The sequence below is a fragment of the Grammomys surdaster genome, unplaced genomic scaffold, assembly GCF_004785775.1.
Source record: "Grammomys surdaster isolate TR1022 unplaced genomic scaffold, NIH_TR_1.0 137, whole genome shotgun sequence".
NCBI classification, from domain to species: domain Eukaryota; kingdom Metazoa; phylum Chordata; class Mammalia; order Rodentia; family Muridae; genus Grammomys; species Grammomys surdaster.
This window is the reverse complement of record NW_021604595.1, coordinates 8,250,802-8,273,437: the sequence shown is the minus strand read 5'-3', so window position 1 is coordinate 8,273,437 and position 22,636 is coordinate 8,250,802. Positions and strand designations below refer to the sequence as shown.

At 42.0% G+C, this 22,636-nt stretch overlaps 2 pseudogenes; one reads left to right on the top strand and one right to left on the bottom strand.

Moving 5' to 3' along the window:
• Positions 1–7,084: 7,084 nt before the first annotated feature.
• Positions 7,085–14,140, top strand: LOC114617526 (annotated as a pseudogene).
• Positions 10,746–13,524, bottom strand: LOC114617527 (annotated as a pseudogene).
• Positions 14,141–22,636: the final 8,496 nt, after the last annotated feature.

Below are 22,636 nucleotides of genomic sequence, written 5' to 3'. Positions count from 1 at the left end.
GTTTTTCATACCCTTCACACTGACCTACATTATCTGTGAACAATGTCTACTCTTGCCATAATGCCATACAAACAAGCTGTTATTTCCAATGCTAAGTCCTATGGTGATTTTATCACCATCAACTCCCCTTTTCCCTTAAATCACGAAGTAGATGAAAGATGTTATAAAGGAGGGAGAAAGTGGACAGAGCTGGAAACAGCTTTTTCCTGAAGATTTCTTTTTTTTTCTTTTTTCAAGATCAAAATCAGAAGCCAGCCTTTCAAAGAACGGCTCTGAATTTCATTTCCTTCCCTTTATTCTTAGTTCTAATTTCCCTCCTCCCAAACTGCACTTAAGTCCCCAGTGTTCTTCTCTCCCATCCAATGCCAATGATTTGCACTTCTGTCCTCTCTTTCATCTGAGAACCACAAGACTATCTGAAGCATCTCTGATCAGCTTCAGAGGAGTGCTCCCCCCATCAGGTAAGTCCTTTGATAGCCTTCTTTTCAGAACGCATTGCAGGCCTAGATTCCTCCATAAGAGCAATGCCTTCTGAACCATAGGCTTCGGTGACTTCAAAGGGCAGTTGGACATGGGTGGGTGGTGATGCTCTCGTAGGGTAGTGGGTACATGGCAGAAAGAGTTAATGATCATGTGAGCCTACATTGGCACTCTGGCTATACTTCAACACTTCTGACTTGAACAGGATGTATTGTTTGGGAAGTTCAATCACTTACGCTCATTGGTGTTGGATACGAACTGGGCAGCCAGACTGGCTTATGCCTCTGGCTTGAAAGAGCTCTGCTGCTTTATAGGTAGGTGGTTGGTATCTAGCTCGTTGATGTATTATTTTCTGAGATGATCTAATTTGATTATTTCCCTAGTAAAGCTTAGGCAGAGGGTGAACAAATAAAACCCCAAAGAGAGTCTGTTCACCACAGTTCAAGTTCATTTCTAGAGGGATCCTGATAAAATCTAAAATATGCCACAGGCTCCCTGGAACAAGAAGATCTAAGACTCATGTTGCAAAGGAGATAGAGAATGATTCTGAATACCTGAAGCCAATTTTCACTTGACAGGCGTGTGATCGATCGGATGGTATGTTGTCCCACAACTTCAGCCACCTTGACAAGTAGGACCAGTTCTAGTAACAAAGCACTTGGGCATGTGATTTGTCATGGGTTCAGGTTGCGTGGGTGTGGACCTGGGCATCCTACTGGCAAAAGTACAGTGGCTCAGAGCTTTAAAGAGTAAGTTTGAAGAAGTAGCAGATTTTGTGTTGTCATTGTCCCTAAAAAAGAGACAAAAGAAAGAAAAGAAGGAAGTGAAAAAAGGAAGGAAGGAAGGAAGGAAGGAAGGAAGGAAGGAGGGAGGGAGGGAGGGAGGGAGGGAGGGAAAAAGAAAAGAAAGAAAGAAGAAGAAAAGATGGAAGAAGGGAGGGAGGAAGGAAGAAGGAAGGAAGAAGGAAGGAAAAAAGAAGGAAAGAAACCAGAACCCCATTGGAGGGGAAAAATGAGTAACGGAAAAACTCACCGCACCCCTTTCGCAATGAAAGAATGCACTGATTCTCTTTAAAGAGAAAATTTGTTTGTTCCAACATTTTATCAAGCCACCAGTGACTTCTGTTATCTCTTACTGGGTCTTGCCCATCTTTGCCAAAGAACTTTTGGTGAGGCCATGAGCCACTAGCTTGGTAGAACATAACATCTGAGGGTTCTGACTTCTGTTATCTACTGCTTTCAGGTTTGTCCCCCGTCCCAATCACGCTGAGCAAGAACATTCTGGGTCAGAGATGTTGTGAGAGCAGACAGTGAGTCTCATAGCCCTTCCTCTCCTGAACCTGATATCTCTCCATGTCAGAGAGCCAATCTTGTTTTATGTCAGTTGTCATAAGGAAACAAAATTAAAAAGAATAAAAACGGGATCAGGGAATAAAGTATGTTCTTGTAACAGCATATGGATATGCTGTTAAGCCCTTCATACTTTCTGGTCTCACAAGAATATGTAAAGAGCCCAGAGGGAAAACATTTCAAAACATAAGGTCATCTGTGCAATAGTAAGTTTCACATTACTGTAATAAAACACCCAAGTCCATAAACTTATAAACAGAAAATTTCTAGATGACCATTTTGATGGTGAAAACTCAGAATCAAGCAGTTTCATTAGTTTGGCCTCTGGTGAGGGCGGAAAGTGTCCATGGCTAGATCACATGTTGCATTGAATAGTCACATCTTGAGCCAGGAAGAGAGAAAGAATGAGATGTCAGGTCTCATAATTGTCTTTAACAGTAGCTTTCATCTAATAAAGCTTTTCATCTAAGAGCTAACTTCTAGGCTCTTCTGTCAGAGAAACACAACGCCAGCTAGTTCTGCCATCTCAGGGTCCACACCTCTCCATATGAACCTTTCAGGGATGCAATGTCAGGTCATAACCATGTGAAAGACCCATGGCACTAACCATGTTCATTCATAGACAACCCTTTGGCCACACATTGAATACCCTGACTTTTTTCAACTACCTCCGCATTGTTTTTCAGCCTTGCTGACCTTGCAGTTTCTACCCTGGCCATCTCTCCCCAGGACCATTTCTGCTTTCACTGCAAATACAGGCTGAATATTTTTTGTCTCTTTAACTTGAATAGAAATTATGATAGAATGACCAAAATCAGGTAAGATATAAAGAAGCTAAGCACAGAAAAACAAATGCTATATGATTTCCCACATAGCATGTGAGATCTAAAGTAAGTGTTTTCTTTGGACTGTGAAGATGATTTAGTAAGAGAGATTGCTACACACACTGGAGGGCCTGAGTTCAAGTCCCCGGAACCCACACAACCAGGCCATTGTGGCATGCCCTGTAACCTCAGTGCTGTAGGAGGATGGAGAAAGATGAAATGCTAGGGCTTTCTGGCCACCAGCCTGACTTCAGGTTTGGTGAGCAATCCTGTTTCAAAGAAATAAGGCAAAGAGTACTGGAGCAAGATAGCAGACATCTTCCTCCAGGATATGTGGGCACATGTACTTATGCATATACCACACACATATACACCACACATATAAATAAATAAATGAAAATTTAGATCAAACACGTTGAAGTTGTACTCAAAGAAGCAGGAGGTAGAATGGTATCCCACAGACTAGCAGTCAGGGTGTTTGAGCAGATGTTTGAGTACAGAAGATAGATCAGATAGAAGAGACATCTATCTGCTGACTAAAAGAGACTTTAATAACTGTATATCACATTCCTGATACTTGTTAAGAGGTTAGACTTAAGAATTTTCATCCTAAGAAAAGAATGATATATGAAATTCTGCATATGTTAATGAACTCAGTTTTTCTCTTAAATAGTATACGCCTGATTCAAATTATCATGCTTTACATGATAAAGTTTTATTGTATATATGTGTATATGTATAACTTTTTAGTAAAAAAAATTATAGTTAGACAGTTTCCAACTCATCAAAGTCAGCATTGTGAGTCTACACTCCACATCCCGTATCCTACAGTCACCCTTGTTCACACCTTTCAAATGCTCCCCTAAACCCACACTCATCCCACACAATGTCTTATCCATAGACATGACATCAACAACACATACAGACTTTTAAGCCTTACGCAAACTTAAACTTCAGTCTCTAGGGTTGTGGATGACAAAGTAGATGCATGCATAAGCATGCACCGAGTAGTAGACTAAATCTAAGTGAAGATTTTGATGTCTGAGCAAAGAATAGGGCACATACAGGGGCTGGAGAGATGGCTCAGTGGTTAAGAGCACTGACTGCACTTCCAGAGGTTCTGAGTTCAAATCCCAGCAACCACATGGTGGCTCACAACCATCTGTAATGAGATCTGATGCCCTCTTCTGGTGTGTCTGAAGACAGCTACAGTGTTCTCATATGTAATAATAATAAAAAAAGAATAGGGCACATACAGTTGAGTAGTGAGCAACAAGCAGGTCCTCTGGTCTCTGAAAGTAACACACCCCAGAAGGGAGGGAGAGAGCTGTCTGCAGAGTCTTCTGAACCCACTCTGAGTAGGCACCAGCCTTCAACTGTGGACTACCAAAGGAACGCCAGGCATTCACAGGTGATTGGTATCAAAGTTTTCAATGTGGGCTAAGGAGATGAACATGAATCTCCAACCCCATTATAGTGAAGAGATATTTTGGAAATATTTAGTAAAAGGCAAACTGTTCTCACCTGGGTTTTCCTGGGTCACCTTTCTTGTAGGTCACTATCCTGGTGGATAAAGAGAATGATATAGAAACTACTGGATTGGATTTGACACTAGTCTACTCTGAAGTAAATGGAACACAGAAAAGCAAAAGCAAGAATACCCTTGGAGCAGTTGTCTTGGTGCAAACCTCGAAAATGCACGTAGGCTCCTTGTGTCCTTCCTCATTTGTCATCAGCCTTGTCTTTTCAATGGGTTACCCAACAGTTGAGTAGAGATTTAGAAAGCACATTGACTGGAACCACGGATGACTTCTGTGTTGCCTGGAACAGGATGTGAAGATGACTTCTGTGTTGCCTGGAACAGGATGTGAATTGAGAGAAATCCTCCGAGCATACTCAGCAATGGGGGGGGGGATAGCACCAATGCCTTTAGAAGATGCTTGACAAAAATGAAATATTAAAATTTCTTCTTCAAAAATTACAGATTGGAGGAACTTGTGGCTCCCCATACAATCTGAATTGACAGTGTGACCTAAAATATTTCAGAAGAAACTAAGGCAAGAATGACTTTCTTTTTCTCTGTGTGCTGTTGGATCACACTTGGGAGCACCGCTCTGGGCTCATGTTAGAACTCGCCATTGAATTGGGAAAGAGGTAACACAGACAGCGTAGTTCAAGGCTTTGCAACCATATCAGACATGAAACAGTGAAGAGCTCTAAGATGAGCTGCCTGGCAAGGGATGACTCAAGGGCCAAAGGCAATCACCTTCCATATCAGAAGGGCTGTCACAAGAAGACATCTTGTTGGGTTTGCAGGACTCGTCCTCTGGGTAGCGACAGCAGGTGTCAGTTATGTGGGTGCAATGACATTTCAGTACTGGTAAGCAATTAAACTAATCACACCCATGACTGAAAACCCATTTACTGTTGTGCTATGGATGGAAATCTTCTGATGGGAGCTTTGCCCGGATACATGTCCAGTGGTACAACACCCACTGGTTGTCCTTTAGAAATGTGCTGTTGTCATAATGGCAGAGGATAAAAATGTTCTAAGGGGCCCCTCCTCCATCCAGATATATAAAATCACTATGAGAGAGCTAACATCATTTTGCTGAATGTTAGAATCCAGGGCTTCTCTTTGAGAAGGTCAGTTCCTCATGTCCACAAAATAGCATCCTAAACAAAACCCAGCAAGCATCTAAAAGCAGTCTAGGCAGTGGACACACTGGCAGGAGAAAGAGGTAGAAAAATCAGTTTCTTTCTTCCTGTTTTTGGTAAGATGCACTCCATAAAGCATGGAACTTTTTTTGATGCAAGTGCTTTCATTCTAAAAAAGCTGTCAATTCTCCCTGCCCCATTCCCTCCATTAAAAATAAAAATTAAAAAAAAAAACCCTCCAGGCTTTCATGTAAAAATGATTTTGAGTAAGGTGACACCAACGTCAGAGTTTCCTCAACTCTCCAATGCACCTGGACTCACTGCCTTCATTACTCTCAAACAGTATACTACCCAGGGGCTGAGGGTGGATTTCAGAGGTAAAGCCCACGTCTGACATGAGCCAAGTCCCGCATTCCATCTCCAGCACCGCAAACCAAACCCAACCAACAAACAGATCCTTGGGGCCCATTTATCAATGTACTTTAAGAAGTTTTCAACCGCCGGGTGGTGGTGGCACACGGCTTTAATCCCAGCAGTTGGGAGGCAGAGGCAGGCGGATTTCTGAGTTCAAGAGTTCGAGGCTAGCCTGGTCTACAGAGTGAGTTCCAGGACAGCCAGGGCTACACAGAGAAACCCTGTCTCGAAAAACCAAAAAAAAAAAAAAAAAGAAGTTTTCAACCAAATGGTGGGTTAGACTAGTTTTACTTTTAAGGTAGAGAAAGGCTATGCAGGGCTAGTGTTTTCCTCTGACAGATAAAGAGAAGCAACCCTTCAACTAAAGAGGATCAGGAGGTAACAAGGAAGAGGAGGAGCTGATGCAGGCCAAGGAGGTCCAGGTTGACCAAAGAGCAAGGAAACTTAGCTTCTCTTAGAGAAAGCGGTTTCTGCCAGATTTGGCTGTTACTGACCGACAACACTCAAACAGACCTTAGTTCCCCTAATTGACAAGGTAGAGCATGTCAGGAAGACCAGGCTGTCCAGACTAGCTGATGCCATCTCAAGGCCATGATTTGTCCATGTTAAAAAGAATCAACAACCGTGGGCTCCAGACAGCCACGCACATTGCTTATCTAGGACTGATGAATCAAAGTTCTCATTTAGGATAAGTGATAAAAAAAAAAATAGGTTATGAGGTCTCTCAAAGATCACAACCAGCTTTATCTTTCACCGAGCTTTAAAGCAATACAAAATTCACACTAGGGCAAATTTTGTACTATTGCCACTCAAAACTCAATTGTGTCTCAAGCTCTCTTGCATGTGAGAGTTTTTATTTTGTCCCAGATATAGCAGTGCTGTCAGAGGCAATGTGCTTTTTTGTTTGTTTGGGTTTTGTTTGTTTTTTTGTTTGGTTTTGTTTTTAAGATGTGTCCTTAGGGTAGAACCACTCTAGAAGCCAGTGGAGTGAGCACACTTGGGTCATGTTACAGACAATGTTATAAACACAGTTGTTTCTCTCTTCTGCTACTGGGATGTCCATCTTAGGGGTCTTGGAGGTCAGTTTCTTCAGCCATTTCTGTGGCCACTCCACACATCAGCTCAATGGAAGAGGGCCTCTGGGTTCCCTCATAGGTCTTGATGTCATAACTTTCAGAATGAGACTTCTGGAAGGTGTCTGGGTCCAAAGAGAACCTATGTGTTTTATGAGTTCTTTTTCTTCTCCCCACTTTTAGGATCCAGGGTACCAGGATTTGGGCCAAGTCAGGCTTTGGATGAACCAGAGCTGAACCACATCTGGCTTCTGCTTTGAGGATGAGTGACAGGCGCTGCTTGGGTGGCAGCTGGTGCAGGTGCTGTCCTTCCTCTCTGTCCACTCTGAAGCTCTAGCTTGTGGAATACTTCTGCCACCTGGAAATACTTGGTCCACCATGGTAAGTCTCTTGTGGGATGTGTACCTAGCATCCATCAGTCCTACCTGGTTATTAGAACACTGGGTACTCTTGTGGGCTTACTTCATAACCAGAGAATTCACAATGGAATGTAGCTTTACCTTTCACCATCACGACCTTGTCTAAACAGCCACTGGCCTTTGGTGAGGTCATGACAAGTGCACATTACCTAACAATTCCCTCCAAATTGAGAAGTTTCCTCCTAGGGGGAGGAGGGAAGCTCATGAGCCTTAGGAAGCAAATGACCCAAGTCAAAGAAAGCTTGACCTCCTAAGATTCACAAGGCCTTTCCAACTTTGTAAGAACAGCACACTGCCAGGGAGAGGAGGCTCTCTGAACAGCTAAACCACCTTCAAGTTTAAAGAAAATAAAGGTTGCAGTTTTCCTGAGTTGTCACTCAGTCCCAGCTGGACTTTTCAGTTCCTTTGAGTCACCCATACTCTTGCAAGTAACGCCAAAACATTCATTGGTTCACAGGTAGCATTGTTTGGATTGTCACTAGTTCCAGTCTGGGGAAAATGAACATTTGTTAGCATCTTCCCACCCAGTTTGTGGGGGGAGCATTAGTCTCTCCTTCTTTTGCATTGGCCAGGTGTGGATATTTGACTCTAGAGTCACTGGCTTCCAGGTGACAATGCCCACATTTGATGTAGAAAGAGTCTTGGCACAGGGTCTTTGCTGACATCTGATGAACAGGGATATATGGCCTCCAAATCTACTAGGCCCAAGAATGGTCAATTCTGGTTGTCCTGAAGCCATTGAGAAAACAATACCTGGTCTGTCTACCATACTGTCTCTTGGCAGGGCAATTATGGTTGACAACAATTAATTATGCATTTCTTTTTTTTAAAAAAGCAAGTTCAACTTTATTGAAGCAATTTGGTCTTCTTATCAAGACTGAAATGTACAAAAGCCCAATGGTCTAACAGCTAGAAACTTACCAACTGAAATACTTGTTCAACAGCAAATATTGTAAGGAAAGACAGTATATAACAGTTGGTAATGATAAAACCATAAAAACAGCTTGAATGCCTCTCAGTTGGGCATAGATGAATGTGTATTAGTTTTTATTTATTATAAAAAAGCATTTATTTCATATACTATACATTAAGTATCCACAAAGGGACAACAATGAATGAACAGTGAGTGCATCACAGAAAAGTGTACCAGGGCACACTGCTATACTGCAATCTTTTCTTCAAAAGAATTATTAACAAAGGACCAACGGGATGGCTCAGTAGGTAAAGGATCTGGTTATAAGCCTGATGACTGTAACTTGATTCCCAGGAACCCACATGGTGTAAGTAGAGAATGGACTCCCGGAAGTTGTCCTCTGACCTCTAAACACATGCATGTATGCACATACAGACAAAATAAAAATGTAAGGAAACAGTTAAAAAGCAAAGCACTGTTAACTGTGATTAGCTTTAGGTAGTTGAATAAAAAGGTAGGTAAAATAGTGGGTCTTTTACTTTTTTAAAAAATTGGGTATTTTATTTACATTTCATGTTTTGGCCTTTTCAGGTCTCCCCTTTCGGAAATCCCATCTCCCTTCCCCTGCCTCAATGAGGGAGCTCCCTTACCCACCCACCCCTGCTTTCCCAAGCTCTGGCATTTCCCTACAGTGGAGTACTGAACAGCCTCAGGCCCAAGGGCTTCTCCTCTCACTGACATCCAACAAGGCCATCCTCTGCCACATATGTGGCCGGAGCCATGGGTCCCTCCATGCATACTCTTTGGTTAGTGGTCTAGTCCCCGGGAGCTCTAGGGGTTCTGGCCAGTTGACATTTGCTACCCCCTCAGGGCTGCAAACCCCCTCAACTCCTTCAGTTCCTTCTCCAACTCTTCCATCAGGGATCCTGAGCTCTGTTCAATGGTTGGCTGTGAGCATCTGCCTCTGTATTTGTCAAGCTCTGGCAGAGCCTCTCAGGAGACAGCCATATCAGGCTCCTGTCAGCAAGCACTTCCCTGCATTCACAATGGTGTCTGGGTTTGGTGATTGTATGTGGGATAGATCCTCAGGTGGGGCAATCTCTAGATGACCTTCACTTCAGTCTCTGCTTCACACTGTCTCCATATTTCCTCCTGTATTTTGCTCCCTCTTCTAAGAAGCACTGAAGCATCCACACTTTGGTCTTCCTTCTTCTTTCACATCATATGGTCTATGAATTAAATCTTGGGTATTCTGAATTTTTGAGCTAATATCCACATATAAGTGAGTACATGTCATGTACGTTCTTTTGGGACTGAGTTACCTTACTCAGGATGGTATTTTCAAGTTCTATCCATTTGCCTGGAAATTTCATGAAGCCATTGTTTTTAACAGCTGAGTAACATTCCATTGTGTAATGTACCATATTTTCTGTATCTATCCCTCTGTTGAGGGGCATCTGGGTTGTTTTGAGCTTCTGGCTATTATAAATATGGCTGCTATGAACATAGTGGAGCATGTGTCCTTATTACATGTTGGAGCATATTTTGGGTATATGCCCAGGAGTGGTATACCTGGGTCTTAAGGTAGTACTATGTCCAATTTTCTGAGAAACCTCCAGACTGATTTCCAAAGTAGTTGCACCATCTTGCAATCCACCAACAATGGAAGAGTGTTCCTCTTCCTCCACATCCTCGCCAGCATCTAGTATCACCTGAGTGTTTGATCTTAGCCATTCTGACTAGTGTGAGGTGGAATCTCAGGGTTGTTTTGATTTGCATTTCCCTGATGACTAAGGATGTTGAACATTTCTTTAGGTGCTTCTCGGCCATTAGATATTCCTCTGTTGAGAATTCTCTGTTTAGCTCTGTTCTCCATTTTTTAATAGAGTTATTTGGTTCTCTGGAGTTTAACTTCTTGAGTTCTTTGTATATATTGGATATTAGCCCTCTATCAGATGTAGGATTGGTAAAGATCTTTTCCCAATCTGATGGTTGCTGTTTTGTCCTATTGACAGTGTCCTTTGCCTTACAGAAGCTTTGCAATTTTATGAGGTCTCATTTGTTGATTCTTGATCTTAGAGCATAAACCATTGGTGTTCTATTGGTGACATTATTTCAATAGGGGTTAAATGTATATGTAGAGAAGGGAGGGAGAGAGGGACGAGGGGGATGGATGCTTTGCTTTCCTTTGCATTTTAGAAAACCAATATTTACACAGACACAAAGATGTTAAACTAAAACAGTTAAAGAATAAAAACATATACAAATGCAGATGCACTTAATTTAAGCACAGGGATATGCCTAGACTCTTTATGATTTTTTTTGAGGCAAGATCTCATGTAGCTCAGGCCAGCCTTGAACTAAACTGCTATGCAGCACAGCATGAGCTTGAACTCATGATCTTTCTCAAGTGTTGGGATTGCAGGCACCTGTGACCCCTTGCCCTGATGCTACTTGAAAGTATAGAGCACAGATCAGTTAACATTACCCTAAGATCTCAAACCACTTCATTAGCATTCTTTAACGCTCAAGAGGTTTCCATTGCATGTACACACAGTATTAAGGGGCCTAGAAGTCCATCCTCACTCCACATGATCTCTCTGTGCTTTACAGTATCATACTTCTGCTTCAGAAGTGGTCTTCAGAGGCTCTGGTCTTCTGATCAGATCACCAAAATATGCAGCGATTGTCTTTAACTTCTTGTTAAGAAAGTTCTGTTCTATTTCCACTTGCCCTCCAATCCCAGCCAACGATGCCACCTGGTCAATATCAGCATTTCTTGGAAGAAAATAAACAATATTATTAGTGATCTTCTGCGAAAGCCTGAAAATTTCAAAGCCATCAGGAGACATCGTTGTCCTAATATCGAAGGTCTCTGCAGTAGCATAATCTGGACCTCCCCAAGGTGGACTTAAGAACACAACATCAGCCTTTAAACACGGAGCCAAGAGCTTAATCTTAATCTCCACAGATAAACTCTATCTTATCTGCTACCCCATAAACTTCAGCATTATTACAAGCAAGATCAATTTTAACAGGATCGATATCAATGGCAATCACTCTTTTCCCTGTTAAGGCAAACTGAATGGTATTTCCTCCAACTCCACAGAAAGCATCTACTACAATGTCACATGCGAAGGACTGACTGACTCGGCCGGCAATGTGCTCAGCGATCTTCTCAGGAGTGACTGAGAACCAGTCCTCTTTGTCCAATTTGATCCCATCATCAAAGAGAGAGAAGAGCCTGTATCTCTGGGCCCAGTATTTTGCCAGCTCTGGAACAGAAGCTGTTTCAGGTGGTGGACCATTTATCTTTTTGTTCTTGTTTTTCTTCTTCTTTATTTCTTCTGTTTCTGTGTAGGGAGGGTTTGGTATTTCTTCAGTTAAACAGTTCTCTGGAACTAAGGAGCCTCCCTCCCTCACTCTTTTCTGCTTCAAGTTCACTGGCTGAAGAGATGGTCTGACATTTTTCAGGTTCTGGATCTCTAGTCTCCACCAGGTCATCAGCTTTCTCCAGGGACATGTTTTGTTCCTCTGAGTCACTGCTTGTGCAAGTGTCTTGCATTTTGTTCTGAGAAAGAGACTCCTGTGATGTCTCATCTACTGGTTCATTAACCCATTTTAGGAATTTTTCCACCTTACTCCGTACTTTACTCTTCTTGACAAAGGGTTTTCCTGACTCCTTGGTGAATAGGATGTGCTTGTTCTTCACAGTCATCCGCTTGCGCATATCTAGGTACTTCGACTTGTATTTCACATTCTTTTCTAGATACCTGACCTGTCGACGACTGAAATTTGGAATTCCACCATATTTTTGTCCTGAGCCATGCTTGAATCCTAGAAGGAAACCATTGTCATCAACTTCAGAATCTGGGTTTTCATCAATATCCAATTCATGGCTTTTCTTACTTTGCTGGGCTTATGCTCAGGCGGGTCATCTTCACTCTCATCTCCATCAGCCCCGTTATGGTATGCTCTATGTTTACCTGTATTTGTTCCTGAAGACTCCTGCAACTCTTGAGCTGGTTGATTGGACCTTCTGTTCTCGGACATGTTACTTTCCTTGGGTGTTCCATTACAGGGGTTACTTCCTCCAGAGGCAGGGCACTCTTTCCCAGTGATTCCACTGAGCTGCTTGCCACAGTGTTCAGAGAAATCTAACCAGGTCTTCTCTACTTCTTCTGCAGTCAGAGTTATAGTTTTAATCCCAGTAATAATTTCATTGTGGCCATTATCATTTAAGGCAGGGCTTTCATTCTCAACTGTGTTAGGTGAAGATGAAAAAGTCGTTACATCTACTCTCATGCTGGCCTCAGCATTCTGGTCAACCTCTGTGTGAGATGTGCAAACATCTTTATCACAGTTTTGTGAGGCAGCGAAAGTCCAGCCCTGAGCTTCCCAATATCGAAATTGTTCCAAATAATACCGATAAAGCTGACTGTAATGTTGCTCCCATTCTTCCTTTGTATCAGGAAGATTCCAAGGTGCAGAAGACACTGTCTGATCTGGATATTTTTCCTGCCAGCTTTGCCACAACAGCCCCTCTCCATACTCATTCCAGTACTTTTCCCAATTCTCTGTGACCTCTAGCTTTGGTGCCAGTGCATTTTCAACAGGAAGGTTTTCTGTTTCAGTATCTGTTTTGCTTTGAATTGTGCATGCTCTGTTGTTCTCACAGTGTTCAACTGAAGACGGATCATCTGAAACCACAAGATCATCTTCTTCATAGTCATTTCTCCAAGATTCCCGCACCATTTCGTCTAAATACCGCTTTCGGTGTTTTCTTCTCTTCTGCTTCACTTTAGCTTTATTTCTTGCGTTCATAGACACCTCAAAATTCTCGTGTGTAGACATTCTACCGAACTGAATTGGTAATCCCATACTTCTCAAGAGTTTGGCCTCAGAGTCAAGGTCACTTTCATCTGGGCTATGTGATTCTGCAGTGCCACTGGAATGAGCATCTTCCTCCTCTTCTGTAACTTGGTCTCCTGCATTATCGCCACTGCTTTTGACATAGTAGCCTTTTAATCCCAAGTTGTACAATTTGCGATCCTCTACAAATGCCCGGGAGCAGAGGCAAAGGATCTTGTACTCCTCCTCAGGGTCTTCAATGAAGAGCAGCATTTTAGCCACGTGATTCCACTTCTCGCAACACACTTCGTAATCCGGGCAGGCTCTCGTGTCGGCTGTGGGACCGGGCCTCTGCTCTGTTGCTGGAGACGGAAAGGCGTAACCCGCGCGGGCAGAGGAGTGGGAACGCACCTGGGGACGCTCGAGCCCCGAGCCCGCCACAATTATGCATTTCAAAATGGCTGTAGAAAGGCCTCTGGATGTTCTCAACACAGAGACAGGGTAAATGTGTAGGCTGATGACTATACCAATATATCTGGTCATTACACATTATATAGACATATTAAATGTCACACATAGCATTTCCAAATAGATCAACTAAATTTTTTTTTTTTTAATTTCAAAATTAGCTCGCTTTGCTGACAGACCTCCGATATCATGGGCGGCATCCACATTCCTGGGAAGGGCTTGTCCCAGTCGCTGCTACCCTACTGCTGTAGCATCCCCCACTGGCTGAAGTTGACAACTGACAAGGTGAAGGAACAGATTGACAAATAGGCCAAGAAAGACCTGGCTTCTTCCCAGATAGATGTCATCCTCAGAGACTCACATGGTGTGGCACAGGTTTTGTGACTGGTAATAAAATATCAAGAGTCCTTAAGTACAAAGGCCTTGTCTGTGGCCTACCTGAGAATCTCTACCATTTAATTAAGAAAGCACTGTTCATAAGCATCCTGAGAAGAACAGAAAGGAGAAGGATGTTCAATTCCACCTAATTCTGATAGAGAGCAGAATTCACCAGTTGGCTCATTGCTATAAGACTAAGTAGGTCCTCCCATCCAGTTAAAAATTGGAGATGTCCAGCCTCTGTGGTCTACATTCTCTTGTATACACAAACAATAAAATCATTTTAGATAAAAATTTTAAAGACTCAAAATAATGTTTACTAGTTCATCTCAAAGCAGGCTTTTCTTTATAATGAGAAATGAATTTTTTTAAAAAAAAACCCTCTAATATGTCTTAAATAATAAGACATCAAGTTGCCCCCAAATATCTCCTGTTTCTTTTGAGGGTGGGTAGGGAGGAGGTATATACATATTAAGGTTGTTTGTTTTGAAAGCTTTGTGAAGACTGGTGCCCTGCATATTAATTTTCCCACTTAAGATGGAATCTGTATTTATTTAAGTAGTGTAGTATCAACCCACTTGATAGGGTGTAGGAAGCATAGCAGGACCACAAAGAATTCTATTGAGGAAAGACCTTTTTAAGAGATATAAAGATGTAGATTCTGTTAACAGTTGATTACCCAAATGGCCGTCGGAGTGAAAGCCATGAAAGAAATGAGCAAAGAAAACAATTCTTCACCACTGGGTTCCCTCCCAAAATGTTTCCCCCTCACAGCAGAGGCAAACTGAAACTTTTGATTCCCAGGTCTCTGAGTGTGTTCTTTTCTCTTGTTATTAATAACTCCACTTTTCATTGCACGTCTTGGTTTAAAAATGTTTTAGCATCCGTTCGTTTAGGTATTTATAGTTAGGATTTCACACTCGGGCAGAGGTATGTAAGATTCCGTTTGGCTGGGTGTGCAGGCATATTTGGCTGCATCAGGACAGAGTTGGGGATAGAGGAGACCAGGGAGCAAGAGTAAAAGATTCTGCCACAGTTCTCCTGCTGGGGAAAGCAGCTGCTGTCCTGCTTCAGCGATAAGGTCCGGTTCCCAAAGTCCTTATACTCCAACTAAATTCAAAGGCCAATTGCCATTTTTAAAGATTTTTGTTTAAATTATGTGTGGATTCCTGTGTGTCTGTACGGAGGCAACCTCGTGCAGATTCAGGTGTCTGCAGAGGGCAGAAGGTCTAGGAATCCCTGGGGCTATAGTTGCAGGTTGCTATGAGCCACCCAAAGCAGGTACTGGGATTTGAACTCTGATCCTCTGGAGGAACAACACGTGCTAACTGCCGATCCATCTCTCTAGCCCCAAAGACCAATTTCCAACACATTGGATCCTTAGCTTGCTTTCAAGATGGGATATCACCTCGAGGAAATTTGACTTAATTATTTATTTGGGGGAACACACCCAACCTGGCGTAACAATACTGTGCTGGTGAAGGAAGAAATATTACCGCCAGCAGGACTACTTTACTACAAGATTGTCTCTGAATGTCTCATTTTCGGAGTTGCTGGAAGAAGCGATAAGCAGCCCTTTGTCTTTCTAACAGGTTAGGACAGAGGTTGAAACATAGCTGCCTTGCATTCAGACTCTTGGGAGGCACCACCCATGCTTCTTTGTGTTCTTCCTAGTCTTCTGTGACCTAGTACAAATGAGCATTTTGCATCATTTCAGGTCTATTGGAAGGATATGTATGTCTGGCTTATCCAGCCCCTCCCCCACTCTACACAGGGGATGACTCAACAGTTAAGAATATCAGCTGTTCCTGCAGAGGACCCAGGTTTAGCTCCCAGCACCTACCTGGCAGTGAACAACTGTCTGTAACTCCAGTTCCAGAGGATCCAATAGCATCTTTTGGCTTCTTCCGGTATCACACACATGTGACACACTTACATGTGTGCAGGCAAAACACCTGTACACATAACATATAAATAAATGAATGAAAGAAGGAATGAATGAATGAGGAAGGAATGAATGGATGGATGGATGAACGGATGAATATCCATAGCTGTTAAATACACCTAAGGTGGATTTATCAAGTATAGTGTGTGACTAGTATGCACATAGTCAGAGGATCGATACCTAGCACCAGAAAACAACAATAAAAATGATCAGAGAAGAGACTTGGCTCATACTTCCTGTGTTGATGTGGTTTCATTTCTTCAACTTGAGTTTTGGAAACTTACTCCTTCAGAAAGACTAGGTTTTTCACTGTCTTTTCAACCCACAGGTCATTTGATACCAACCAGCTGATTAATTAAGTCCCAAACTAGCAAATTTAGCCAGCTAGATTATGGGAGCCCTGTTGAAATATGTACATAGCAGTGAATTAACCATCCCCAAATCAAACAGCTTCATCCATTCACACATGCGTGGTAACAGTGCATTTTCAAGACTTGATAGTTTTTAAAAATACCAACTACAAGAGGGCTTGATAGTGAAAGTCTGTAATCTCTGTGGTAGGGAGGCGCAGGCAAAGGAATCACATGATATTTGAGGACAGCCTGGGAAGCATAGTTTTACATGAGCATAGACTACATAGCAAGTCTCTGACTTAGGGAGAAAATGAGACAGAAATCAAGACACACACATAAAAATTGTGTGTGTGTGTGTGTGCCTGTGCATGCATGCGTGCCTGCCTGCCTGCCTGCCTGTCTGTCTGTGCATATATACAAAACATGTGTATATATGTATTTATGCACACATGTGGTCAGCTCTCTGTATCCATATATTCTGAATCCATAAATTCAACTAGCCATAGTCAGAGAACATTAGAAAAAATTGTATCTGCAGAATAACAATTGAATTTAGCCATTTCCCAAGACAAATCTGCATAACTGCTTGCATGGGCTTGTATTTGGTACCATGAGTCACCTAAAAGAAATTGGATTTGATTTAGGGGTTACATACATAAAAATATTATGCTATTTTATATGAGGGGTATGTGCATCTGTAGGTTTGGGAATGTTCTATGGACCTGGAACTAGCTCCTTTCTAGATAACATGAAATGACTACATGCACATAACTATTAATGAGTGTCGAAGGGTCCAACATTCTTAAAACACTGAGCACATAATACACTTTGAACTTAGAAATAACCCATCTTTGTTGAAAGGTTTTCTGTTTTTCATTAGACAATGCTGACACTCTGTTGCCCCTCTGCCCCTCCCCTCATACACGGGGAAGATAGATGGGGGTCAGTATCAAGGTGAGGGGAAATTCCTTTCATAGGCAACTGAGGCAGCATTCCATTGTCAATCCAGTACCAGCCGTCAGAAATACCAGTATTAGGCAATAGTCAACAACTCAAAAGACTTTCTAGAAATTGCTGTATGCCCACCCTCAAGGCACCTTCCAAACATTCAGCCTAAGATTACATTTTAAGGCAACAGTTTGACCGTTAAGTAAATTTATCTTCGTACCATGTAGCAGCAAGAGCCATTTAACTGAACACAAGACTCAGTGTCTTTTTGAAAGGCACTGGCTCCTTTCAGCAAAAATAGAATCCAGAGAGTGACAGCAGAGCCTCCTGCCGACTGAGCCATCTTTGCAAATAGTTGTTCTATTTTTCAAAAGAAGAATATATTTTTTCAATCATGTTTAGACGTTGTGTAGCTTTAAAGACAAGCACACAGAGATTAATTGTCGTGTTGTGGCCATTAGCAAAGCAGGCCTGAGCTAAATGGTAGGCTCAGAATATCTTTCCTGTGCCACACACAGAATTTTATTTTCTGTACTGCTCTTTGATGGTCTCAAGGGTTCACTGTATTTATATAAAGATTCTTTGCCTCTCCAAAGCTTGGAATGTTTGTGTTTTAACACGTCATCTTCAAAGACTACAGTGTGAAAAGAAGAATTCGTTCACACATAGATAAAAATCTGTTATCTATATATCAGAGTTATTTACCAAAGAAGAGGGAACTTTTTATAACCAATCTGTGTAGATCAGTAGTTCTCAAGAGGGAGAGTTTTTGTTCCCTAGAGGCCATTTGGAAAAGTCTGAAGATACATGGGTCACAGCTAGTATCTAGTGGGCAGAAGCTAGGGGCTCTTTACAGTGTCTACAGTGTTCAGAACAGACCCAGAAAAATATTATGCAGGCTAAGTGTCAATTAGACTATGGCTGACCCTGCTGTAGATATTTTGCTTGCATGTTACAATGGGACTTTGTTCCATCCAATGGAGAATTAGCTCATAATAGAACAGGCGCCATTGTCCTAAGGAACTGTTATAGATATCACGTGTTGCCATGAGTGGACACATCCTCCATTTCTCTACATGTCTAGTCAGAGAGAAGACTGCCATGCTGGAATCGAGGCTCAATTCATAGCAGTTAGGACTTACATAGCACAATGCGTTAGTGGGAACTGGTGTTTTTCTTGTTAGTCATGGCAACCATCCCAACTGTCTGTAGAGATGATACAAGGAGCTCTGCCTTCTGCTGATATTCAGGGAGGAAAAACCCCTTACAATCTGAGTAGTTACTCTACCAGTGATATGCAGTATGACCTTGGGGAAATCCCTGGCTCGACGACATTATGACTCGTGGTTCTGGATGGCCTGTCACATGCTGAGAACACATGCTCCTGTTCTGTCCTCATATGAATCTAGATTGATTTTTGAAAGCCACATCCACGTTTTTCAATCCCGTCTTTCCCATATACCAACAGAGAGGATTTAATCAAGGTTTGAGGAAACCCCTATGCTTATCCTGTTTTCATGGCTTCTAGACCTCCTCACCTTTTGCTCTCCATAAAAGACATCCTTTGCTTGGGGTAGAGCTTAAGTGGGGGCTCATAGAGGCTGAATCAATTCAACATCTCTTTACTCTTTCTTCTATAACACACGAAACTTGCCAAGGCAAACTTGTCAACTTCTTCATAATTCTCCCAAGCGCCTAAATTTCAAGGCAGCAACCATCCAACTTCCAAAGTAAAATCAAAGTGGCTGGTATTCTGAACAAAGCCTTCAGGTATATTTTCATCACTGAAAGCCTAAGTCAACATAGAGACTGCACAGGGGGCCTAGGATAGATTGTTCAATCTCTTTGTTCTAACCACAATTATAGTAATGGGATGTGGTGGTTTGAGAAGAGATGGCCTCACTAAACTCATGTGTGTGAATGTTTGTCCCATAGGGAGTGGCACTATTATAGAGGCATAGCCTTGTTGGAGTAGGTATGACCTTGTTGGAGGAAATGTGTCACTGTGGATGCCAGCTTTGAGGTCTCACATGCTCAAGTTAGGCCTGATGGGACAGTCTTCTTCTGCTACCTGTGGATCAAGATGTAGAACTCTCAGTTCCTTCTCCAGTATCACATCTGCCTGCTTGTTGCTATGTCTTCCTCCATGATGATACTAGACTAAACCTCCGAACCTGTAAGCCAACCCCAATTAAATATTTTCCTTCATAAAAGTTGCCATGATCATGGTGTCTCTCCACAGCAATAGAACCCTAACAAGACACAGGGGTAATGTGAGTTAAGAATAATGGCTTCATCTTAAAAAATATCTTGTCAGTGTTAAGCATGTCCATGTGGACTCCAGGACCCAAACTGATTAAATGTCAGAATTCTGGAGGATAGATAGAAAACTCTAAAATATTACCAAGGACAGCCTCACACTCACTATGTAGACAGAAGGACTCAGAACTGAAGTGTTGTTGGATGGAATGCACACTGTTGTCAGACATACTTTTAACAGCAAAAGATATCAGAAGGTAAGATGGCAATGTCTACAGGGTTCAGAAGGAAAATGAAATTAGCCTTTGAATTACATATCCAATCTAGTAATCTGTGATGAACAAAGGTAAGATAAAAAAAAAAAATTCCCTGATATACACTAGCACAAAGAACACACCACTCATAAATCCTATGTACAGATGTTACCTGAAGGACTTGCTCTAGAAATCTATAAAGTTTTGCTTCTTTGATTTTTGTTTTGTTTTGTGTTGTTTGTTTGAGACTGAGTCTCACATAGACTAAGTTGCCCTCAAACTCAGTATGTAGCTGAGGATAACCTAGAACTCCTGATTTTCCTGCCTTCATCTCTCAGGAGCTAGGATGACAGGTACACACTGCCATGGCCAGTTTTTTGCTGCACTGGCATAAGAGAAGAACACGGGACATGAGAACATGCAATAATGAAGTGTGATCAGAAAGGGACAGGCAAGTCAGGAGATAGACTGTAGGATCAAACAGACTTAACCAGATGCCCTGTTTGGAGCAGCAGCAGTTAACACAGGATCACATTACTCTCCAACAGATTCCTGCGTGAGCAAGATTTATCAAATCATAATAGTTATACAGTGTTTTAGAATAATATCTGAAGACAAAGCATGTGAGGCTTAATTAAAGTGTGCTCATTGAATTTAAATGTTATAAATCTTAGCAATAAAAGATAATTAGACTAAGCCAAGCTGGGAGCAGAGAGGATCAGAGAGTGAAGATAAACGTGGAACTGTAAGTCTTAATTTTCCATAATAGAAAGCAAAGAGGTACTGTCTAAAACAGATAATGTAAGAACACAGAAGTATGGACTTGGGACAGCTGCTCTTTGTCATTCTTACTTTTGACGTTTTCCTGGAGGCCTCAGGTGATGAGATTGGATAAGACAAATAAGTTATAAGCACAAAATTGGAAAGGAGGCAGAGAAAGAATTCCTATTTGTAGATAACACATTCCCACAATAGCGGGACCACAGAGAGTCTTCTCAGAAACAGTTGCAGATTGTAAATGAGCCCTGCATGTGAGTAGGGCCTGACAAAAATTGATAGCCTTAATAAATTATAAGGAATGATAACATTTGCAGAAACAGCAGAAGGTAAATTACCAAGAAGAAACTTACACTGAAAATGCAGAAAGCCTTTCTGAGAATAACTTTGACATCCATCATCTGTGATAGAACCAAAGTGAAAGCCAGCAAGCGCAGAGACCCGAGAGCCTGAGGGTTCTGCATGGCCCAAGCAGTGTGGGTTTGCATGGGATATGTCCCTCCATCGAGCATGTGCTTGAACATAAGGTCACCAGCTAGTGGCATTGTCGAACCTTCATGGAGTGGGGCCCAGCTGGCAGAAGTGAGTGCTGGGGACACATCTGGAAAAGTCTATCTCCCACAGCTGGGGCACAGTAGAAAAGCTGCTTGCTCAGCTGCCACCATATGACCAAAAGCCTCACTGTAGGATCTCAGTAACACAGATTGAGTCACTCCTGCTACCATGTCTTCCTGGTAATGTCAGACTGAAACTTCCAGAAACCATGAGCCAAGATACAGCCTTCTTCTGCTTAACTGTTTCTTTGTTGTCGCAGCATCCAGAAGAAGAAACAGCACACAAACGTATGTTCCAAATTGGAACATGAGCTAGCAGGATAAAGAAGGAGTCCAATTCATATTGGAAATTAAAATACTGTATACAATCTCAGCCGTTAATGGGAAGGGTTGCTATGTTTTGAGCACAGGCACAGGAAAGAGGAGTGACAGAGGTCCCCACACAGTCCAAGATGGGTCCAAGGGGCAGGTCGCAGAGCCGACTTCAATGTGGAGCTTCTCTTTGTACAGAGTGTGTAATGATGAGGTGATTCATTACTGTATCTGTCCACGTACATTTTCGTCTTTATTTCTCATGAAGATACCAGGAACCCTCTCACTGAGCATGTACAATAAATGCTTTGGGAAGATTTTCAAGCAAACATTTTGGAGACAACCAAGTGGCCAGTTGAAATGGGATGGAGGAAGCTCGCTGTCTCTTAACGTGTCTTGCGTAAACTCCAAACTCAGGGGAGAAGTGCTTGCTGCCCTTTTTACTAAGTCAGAAGAACACTAGCAGAAAGTGGTAATGTTGTCCTTTGCAGCCAGGGGACCCAAGAGCCTCTGCTAACTGTGACCCAAAATCCGGATGCCAAAAAGAAAAGGAGAATCCTTCCAACTTTGCAAAATCATTATTATTTTTTTAAGGGCAGGTTCTATAAGTAAAGTCACAGGATGGATGACACACTGGGAAAAATATTTCTAGCTCATTTCACATTAAATCATCTCATCTCCCAAGTGCACAGGCTATTTGTAGATAGTAGTCAGAAGATGGCCAGTCGTTTGTAGAAAAATGAGGAAAGAACATTAACAGAAACCTCCCAAGGAACAAACAAGCTTTTAAATATGAAGCGTTGCTGGGCTTTACCTGTTAAAGAAGAACACCAAATAAAAATTGCCCTATGGTGCCAGTTTTAAGTTGGCAGTTTAGCCAAACCTAAGAGCCCATGGTAAATCCGTAAGAGGACGGAGTTGACTCATTGCCAAGGAGAACTGTTAATTCCATGTCTCCTAGAGAAAGCAGTTAACCAATACTTACCAAAATTAAAAAGATGTTTACTTCAGTGGCACATATAAGAAAACCAGAACGACACAGGAAAGATTAGCCTGGTCCCTGTACAAGGATCATCCTGTCAGTCGATGTAGCAGTCAGTATTTGGAAACACGCTTTTATCCGCTGACCTAGTAATTCATTTTTGGGATTTTATGCTACACCTATCTCATACATGCATAATCATGTGTTAACAGTTTTTTATTATGATTTTGATAGCAAATGATTATGACATCATCCAACGATGAGATTCACTTAAATAAATAATAACGCAGTCACTCAGTGGACAATGGGGAGCAAGAACTCCAATGAATATTTTTACACTGATGTTCATAACATTATGCACAATAACCCAAAGGCAAGAACAGCATGAATGTTCACCAGTGATTGGAAAGATAAATATGACTGTG